Below are 9,594 nucleotides of genomic sequence, written 5' to 3' on the forward strand. Positions count from 1 at the left end.
AAGAAGAAAGGAAGAAGAAGATCGAGAAAGAGACAAAGATAGAGACAGAAAAGAAACAGAAAGAAGAACAAGAAATGTTGGAAAAGGAAAAGGTTGAGAATGAAAGACAGAAAATGGTTACTAAAGAGTTAGTATTGAGTAAACAGAAGGATCAAGATAAGGAAGGAAATTCAGAACATGGTTTTGAAGAACAGGGGAAGGAAGACAGAGTGGTAAGAGATTCAGAATCAAAGGCTGAGAATGAAGAGGTAACAAAGAAACTTGAATTGGAAACAAGAATCAATAACGAAGAGGTTGTGGAAAGGGAAAGTGTGGGAGAAAGCAAGAAAGGGGAAGTGGGTGAAGGAAATGGGAAAGATAAAGAAGAGGAAGCTGAATCGATTGAAACTGTACAATCTCCAATTCAAAAAAAAGTTGACCAGAGAAACACAAAAATCCCAAAACAAGAAGGTAAGAAAATTAAGGAAAATACAATTCCTTATAGCCCTGCTATATGGGAAAAATAGAAAGGAAGAAAAAGTAAAGGAAGGGGAAGTAAAGCTGGAACATCTTCTTTTCATTAATGAACTTAATGACATGGAATATTAGAGGGTTAAATGACCCCATAAAAAGAAGAGAAGTTAGAAGAATAGCAGAGAAGAATGAAATCACAGTATTTAGAATTATTGAAACAAAAGTCAGACAAAGTCAAATAGAGAATGTTGCCCAAAGTTGCTTTAAAGAAGAATGGGAATTTATTCATAACTCTGATGGGATTAAAAGTAGAATCTGGGTAGGATGGGATAAAAGAAGGGTTGAAATCAAGAAAATTTTTGAAAGCAAGCAAGTTATTTTGACAGAGGTTATCAATCTGATGACAAGGGTAAAAATATTTTTTGCGGTAGTTTATGCAAGCAACTCTGGGACAGAGAGGAAGACACTTTGGAATGATTTAAGAAGAAGCATTACGGACGACGAACCATGGGTTATTATGGGAGATTTTAACGTTACAAGATTCAGGAATGAAAGAGAGCCTGAGACAGACATAACACAAGACATGCAAGATTTCAACGAATGCATTCGAGACATAAACTGCATTGAACCGTCTTTCTCAGGTAATCTATTTTCATGGTCAACTACAAGAGGGGCGGACAACATGAGAAAGAGCAGAATTGATAGAGGCCTAGTGAATGAAAAATGGGTGGAATTTTACCCAAGAAGCCAAATACAGGTTTTGCAACCAGGTATATCTGATCATTGCCCTTTGAAATTCTTTTGGGAAAAGGAGAAAAAACAGAAAAGACCCTTTAAGTTCTTCAACTTCTGGATGAAAGATGAAGAATTTAATAAAATCCTTAATGAAACTTGGAACATCAGAATTAATGGAACAAAGATGTTTAGAGTTTGTGAGAAACTAAGATTACTTAAAGGGAAGCTGAATAAACTAGACCGGAAAAAATATAGTGGGATTCCTAAAAGAGTAGAGGAAGCCAGAATGAAACTAGAGGAAATACAAAGCAAAGCACTAAGAGCCCCAAATCTACCTTATAACAGGGAAGAGGAAAAAGAGGCTCTTACGCGATTCAGAGACCTCTGTTCTAAAGAGGAAAGTTTTGCTAAGCAAAAATCTAGAGAAAATTGGCTTTCATTAGGAGACAAGAATACTTCTTTCTTCTATAAAAAATGTTCATCAAGGAATTTCAGAAATCAGGTCCTAAGGCTCACAAACTCAAATGGAGATGTTTTACAGGGACAAAAAGCAGTTCATGAGGAAGCAATAAGTTTCTACAAAGAGCTGATTGGAACAGAAACTAGCACAACAATAGAGGACAACCGAAGATTGCTTCAACAGATTGTGCAAAGGAAAATCAGTGAAGAAAGTGGTAACAAATTGATTACAATAGTTAGTATGGAAGAAGTTAGAAAAGCTGTGTTTTCGATGAAAGGGGATAAAAGCCCAGGGCCAGATGGTTTCAACGCGAACTTCTTCAAAGAAAACTGGGAAATAGTGGGTAAAGATGTAAGCGAAGGGGTTTTAGAATTCTTCCAAAACAGGAAAATGTTGAAGCAATGGAACGTCACAGTGTTGAATTTGATTCCTAAGAATTCAATTCCGGAAAAAATTCAGGACTTTCGTCCTATTTCATGTTGCAATGTTATTTATAAAATTATTTCAAAAATTATTTCGCAACGTTTGAAAACAGTTATTGATAAACTTGTAGGATTAGGGCAATCAGCATTTATTCCCAAACGCTCTATTTCCCATAACATCCTACTCATGCAGAGCTTATTGAATGGATATGGAAAGAAAAACATATCGCCACATGTGGCTTTCAAAATTGACATTAAAAAAGTTTTTGACTCGATCAGATGGGGATCAATCCACGAATTCCTCCTTGCTGCAGGTTTTCCAATTATTTTCATTGATTGGATTATGCAATGTGTTTCCACTCCTCACTTTGTTGTGAGCGTGAATGGTATTCATGGAGGCTTTTTCAAGGGTGAAAGGGGAGTAAGGCAAGGAGACCCTATATCTCCTTACTTATTCGTCTTAATAATGGAAATTCTTGACTGCATTTTAAAAATGCTTCTGAGAAGTCATCATTTCAAATTTCACCCGTACTGCAAAGAAGAAGCAATAACCCATATATGTTTTGCAGATGATCTATTTTTTGTGGCTTATGCGGATGTTGAATCTGTTAGTATAATCAAAGAAGCTCTAACAATCTTTTCGAGTATTACAGGCCTATACATCAATGAGGACAAAAGTCAGGCTTTCTATGGAGGGGTTAATGAAGAAAGGAAAGAAAACATTTTCAATATTATGGGAATCAAGGAAGGTGAACTACCAGTGAAATACCTTGGAGTACCCCTGTCATCAAAACAACTCCGATACAATCACTTTAGACAACTGGTAGAAAAGGTTAGAAATTCTGTTTTGGGTTGGGCTACGAAAAAACTGTCTTATGCAGGTAGAATCGAGCTCGTTAAAAGAGTCATTTTTGGAATTATTGGCTACTGGGCACAACAGATAGTCATCCCAAAGAAAGTAATGGCTGAACTCGATAGAATCATGAGAGACTACATATGGGGAACACAAGGCAGAGGAGGAAAAAAAGTCAAATGGGAGGATGTTTGCACTCCCATAGAAGAAGGAGGACTAGGAATAAAAAGTTGTGTTGAATGGAACAAAGCCCTCACCATCAAGAGCTTATGGGAGTTGGAGCAAAAAGCGGACTCCCTATGGGTCAAATGGGTGCATACAAGATTTATGAAAGAAGAGCAGAGTATCTGGACACTAAGCATCAACGAAAGAATGGCATGGTCATTGAAGAAAATCCTAAAAACAAGAAAAGATGCCTTTCAAATGGTGAAAACCACAATTGGAAATGGAAGAGGGGTACTATTCTGGCATGATCCTTGGTTGGATAATATTCCCATTATATTCAAAGAAGAAATGCAAGGAAACAGAGTTAGAAGAGAATACATCAAGTACTCATTTAGAGACGTATATGAAGGTAGATGTGATTCACTTTTGAGGCATATTCCAGAAGGTGATAGAATCTTAAACCTAATGAGGCAGAAGAAACTCAATGAAAATAATGATGAAATAAGCTGGAAAACAGAAAGCAATGAGAAGTTTATTACAGGAAAGGCGTGGGAAATTGTTAGAACAAGAGGACAGGAGGTAGATTGGCATAATGTGGTATGGTCTCCAAAGATTATTCCTCGTCACCAATTTATTCTCTGGCTGGTATACAGGAAAAGGTTGACAACAAAAGACAGAATTCGAAAATATATAAACATTCCTGATATCAACTGTGTCCTATGTTTGGGAGTTGAGGAAAGCATAAACCATTTATTTGGGGAATGCTCTTTTGTAATACAAATCTGGAGGATGTATGCTGCAAACATGAACATCATCAACTTTCCAAGAATATGGGAAGAAATCCAAGAGTGGATGAAGAATAAAGCAAAAGGAAGATCCTTCTATGTAAGTATGTTGAAATGCTACTTTGGAGCAGTAATCTACAATATCTGGAAAGAAAGAAATTCAAGAACTCACAGTGGAAGAAGTAGAACCGCTGAAGATATTTGGAGAGATATAACTTCAGATGGAAATGCACTCATTCAATCCTGGAGAGGAATCGAAATGAATGAAGAGAATAGAAAGCTCTGCCATATATGGGATATTTCGTTTGAGAAGATCACAAGTAGAATAAAAGTAAAAACGTTGTAGGCGCTAATTGATTATTGTTATTGTCTGTAATTCAATTATTGTTTCATTGTCAAATCTAGAAATTGTCTAGATCTGATCTTAAATTTTGTATTTTTTTCCCTCTTTTGGGTTTTTTTAATGAAATGGCACTAAGCTGTTTTCTCAAAAAAAAAAATATATATATATATATTACCGTTATAAATTAATGTCAAGACAAATTAAAACTAAGTATAATAAAATAACCAAAAAAATTATATTTAATAACTAAAATTGAATATCATACATTTCTAACAAAATATAATAAAAAAATATAGTTATATTGGTCAATAAAAATTGAATATCCGACATTTTTTACGACTAAATAAATTAATTAATTAAATTATAATAAAATAAATATGATATTATAACGATTAGTTAAAAACACATAGATAAATAAATAATTATATAGTTTTATTATAAATCATTTAGATTACATATAAAATAAAACTATTATAATTATTTTAGTATTAAAAAAATAAAATATAAATTACATTATAAATTTATGTCAAGATAAATTATAACTAAGTGTATGATATTTAAACAACATAGAATAAAATAACGAAAAGTTATATTCACCAATTAAAATTGAATATCAGATATTCCTGTCAAAATAAAATAAAAAATTTTAGTTATATTGACCAATTAAAATTGAATATCCGACATTTTTGACAATTAAATATAATACTTAATTAAAATACAATAAAATGAATATTAATTCCAAACAAATATAATATTATAATAATTACTTAAAATCACATAGATAAATAAATAATTTAATATTTTTATTATAAATCATTTAGATTATATATAAAATAAAATTATTATAATCATTTTAGTATTAAAAAAATAAAATATAAATTACCGTTATGTCAAGACAAATAATAACTAAGTGTCGCAGATTTCAGACAACACAACAGGGATTTCAAAATAAAACAACGAAAAATTATATTCACCAATTAAATTAAAATTGAATATCAAATATTTCTGACAAATCAAAATCAGAATAAAAAAACTATAGTTTTATTGGCCAATTAAAATTGAATATCGACATTTTTTACAACTAAATAAAATACTTAATAAGAATAAAATAAAATGAATATTAATTCCAAACAAATATAATATTATAATGATTAGTTAAAAACACATAGATAAATAAATAATTATATATTTTTATTATAAATCATTTAGATTATATATAAAATAAAAATATTATAATCATTTTAGTATTATTAAAAAAATATATATATATAAGTTACCGTTATAAATTTAGCCAAGAAAAATTAAAACTAAATATAATAAAATAACCAAAAAGTTATATTTATTAATTAAAATTGAATATCATAAATTTCTGACAAAATATAATAAAAAAAAATATAGTTATATTGGTCAATTAAAATTGAATATCCAATATTTCTTACAACTAAATAAATTTGTTAATTAAAATATTATAAAATAAATATGATATTATAATGATAAGTTAAAAACACATAGATAAATAAATAATTATATAGTTTTATTATAAATTATTTAGATTGTATATAAAATAAAAATATTATAATCATTTTAGTATTAAAAAAATAAAATATTAGTTACTGTTATAAATTTATATCAAGACAAAGTATAACTGAGAGTCAATATTTTTGACAGCATGAATTTTGACAATAGAATAAAATAACGAAAAATTATATTAATTAATTAAAATTAAATATCAAATATTTCTGACAAAATAAAATTAAAAAACTATAGTTATATTCGTCAATTAAAATTGAATATCCGATATTTTTGATAACTAAATAAAATACTTAATTAAAATACAACAAAATGAATATTAATTCCAAATAAATATAATATTATAACGATTAGTTAAAAACACATAGATAAATAAATAATTATATAGTTTTATTATAAATCATTTAGATTATATATAAAATAAAAATATTATAATTATTTTAGTATTAAAAAAATAAAATATAAGTTATCGTTATAAATTTATCTCAAGACAAATTATAAAGTCAGATATTCTGACAATAAAATAAAATAACGAAAAGTTATATTCATCAATTAAAATTGAATATAAGATATTTCTGATAAAATAAAATAAAAAACTATAATTATATTAGCCAATTAAAATTGAATATTCGACATTTTTGACAACTAAATAAAATATTTAATTAAAATACAATAAAATATATATTAATTCCAAACAAATATAGTATTATAATGATTACTTAAAAACACATAGATAAATAAATAATTATATATTTTTATTATAAATCATTTAGATTATATATAAAATAAAAATATTATAATCATTTTAGTATTAAAAAAAATTAAATATAAGTTACTGTTATAAATTTATATACAGACAAATTAAAACTAAGTGTTGACAAAATAAGATATTTCAGAAATATAATAAAATAACCAAAAAGTTATATTTACTAACTAAAATTGAATATCATATATTTTTGACAAAATATAATAAAAAATATAATTATGTTGGCCAATTAAAATTGAATATCTAACATTTCTTACAACTAAATAAATTATTTAATTAAAATATAATATAATAAATATTAATTTCAAATAAATATAATATAATAATGATTAATTAAAAACACATAGATAAATAAATAATTATATAGTTTTATTATAAATCATTTAGATTATATATAAAATAAAAATATTATAATCATTTTGATATTAAAAAAATGAATATAAGTTATCGTTACAAATTTATATCGAGATAAATTAGAATTGACAACAGAATAACGAAAAATTATATTCACCAATTAAAATGGAATATCAGATAAATTTCAGATCAAATATAATAAAAAAATATAGTTATATTGGCCAATTAAAATTGAATAAAATAATATTAATTTCAAATAAATATAATATTATAATGATTAGTTAAAAATACATAAATAAATAAATAATTATATATTTTTATTTTAAATCATTTCTTATATATACATATAAAGTTATTTTAACTATATATATATATATATATATATATATATATATATAAAATAAACAAATTATATATATGAAAAAATGTATTTATTATTTTTTTAATTTTAAATTAGTTTTATGACTTATTTATTATTGAGTATTTGAAATTAAATTTTATTAATAAACAAAAATAAATTAAATTTAAAATTAAAAAAATAAATTATTATTTATAGTTCATCCTTATAATTAAATATACCTATATTCGTTTTTAAACTGGTTATATAATATATCAAGACAAATTAAAACTAAGGGTAAGAGATTTTTACACTAGAATAAAATAACAAATAACCAATACCAATTAAATTTTAAATATCAGAAATTTTGATAAAACATGATAAAAAAAATATAGTTATATTAGTCAATTAAATTGAATATCAAAATTTTTTGAAATAAAATAAAATACTTAATTAAAATATAATAAAATAAATATTAATTCCAAATAAATATGATATTATAATGATTAGTTAAAAAACACATAGATAAATAAATAATTATATATATTTATTATAAATCATTTATTTATATATACATATAAAGTTATTTTAAATATATATATATATATAAATATAAAATAAACCAATTATATTTATTAAAAGAAATGTATTTATTATTTTTTAAATTAGTTTTATGATTTATTTATTAGTTAGTATTTAAAATTAAATTTTATTAATAAACAAAAATAATTTAAATTTAAAATTAACTTTTTTATTTATTTATAATTCATTCTTATAATTAAATATAACTTGGTAGTCTTTAAACAAAGATGTTTTCAAACTTAACTTAAGTTATATAATAATTGATTATGAAAAAAATAAAATATAAGTACAATTATTGATTATGAAAAAAATAAAATATAAACTAGCTTTGTATATTTATGTGAAGACAAATTAGAATGATTAGAATGATTTCTGATAATAGAATAAAATAATGAATAGTTTTATTAACTAATTAAAATTGAATATTAGATATTTCTGATAAAACAGAATAAAAAAATATAGTCATCTTGGTCAATTAAAATCGAAATGTCTGACAGTAAGATAAAATACTTAATTAAAATACAATAAAATAAATATGATATTTAGGTAAAAACACATAGATAAATAAATAATTATATATTTTATTATAAATCATTTACTTATATATACATATTAAGTTAATTTAAATATATATATATATATATATAATAAACAAATTATATTTATTATCTTTTAAACTAGTTTTTATGATTTATTTATTATTGAGTATTTAAAATTAAATTTTATTAATAAACAAAAATGAAGTAAATTTAAAATTAAAGAATTATTTTGTTCTTTTATAGTTCAGCCTTAAAATTAAATATACCTCTTGTTTTTGTCTGTAAACAAGAGGTTTTCAAATTTAAATATAATAATCATTTTAGTATTAAAAAAATAAAATATAAATTATCCTTATATAATTATGTCAATACAAATTAGAACTAAGTATTAATAACTATTTTTAAAATTGAATATTAATTTTGAAAAAATAAGATAAAAAAATATAATTGACCAATTATAATTGAATATCAAAAATTTCTAACAATAAAATAAAATAAATATTAATTCCAGGCAAATATGATATTATAATAATTAGTTAAAAATACATCGATAAATAAATAATTATTTATTTATATATATATATAAAGTTATTTTAACTATATATAAATATAAAATAAACAAATTATATTTATTAAAAAAATATTTATTATTTTTTAAATTATTTTTATGATTTATTTATTTTTGAGTATTTGAATTTAAATTTTATTAATAAACAAAATTGACATAAATTTAAAATTTTAAAAATATTTTTATTTATTTATATTTAATCCTTATAATTAAATATACATCTCTCGTCTTCAAACAAGATGTTTTCAAACTTTAAGTTATATAATAATTGATTATGAAAAAAATAAAATGTAAGTTATGGATATTAAAAAAATGTATATATTAATTTTTTAATTTTAAATTAGTTTTATGATTTATTTATTAATTAGTATTTGAAATTAAATTTTATTAATAAACAAAAATGATGAAAATTTAAAATTAAAAAATGAATGTGTTTTTATTTACAGTTCATCCTTATAGTTAAACAAACAAAATTAATAGATTATATATGAAATAAAGATATGGCATAGTAACATGAGATATTTTACCAATTAAAATTTAAATTAAATATCAGATATTCTTAACAACATAAAAAACAACAACAATTATATTAACCAATTAAAATTGAATATTCAAAATTTCTGAAAATATAATAAAATACCTAATTAAATACAATAAAATAAATATTAACTCAAAACAAAATAGGGTATTATAATAATTAAT

The sequence above is a fragment of the Impatiens glandulifera genome, chromosome 2, assembly GCF_907164915.1.
Source record: "Impatiens glandulifera chromosome 2, dImpGla2.1, whole genome shotgun sequence".
Classification (NCBI taxonomy): domain Eukaryota; kingdom Viridiplantae; phylum Streptophyta; class Magnoliopsida; order Ericales; family Balsaminaceae; genus Impatiens; species Impatiens glandulifera.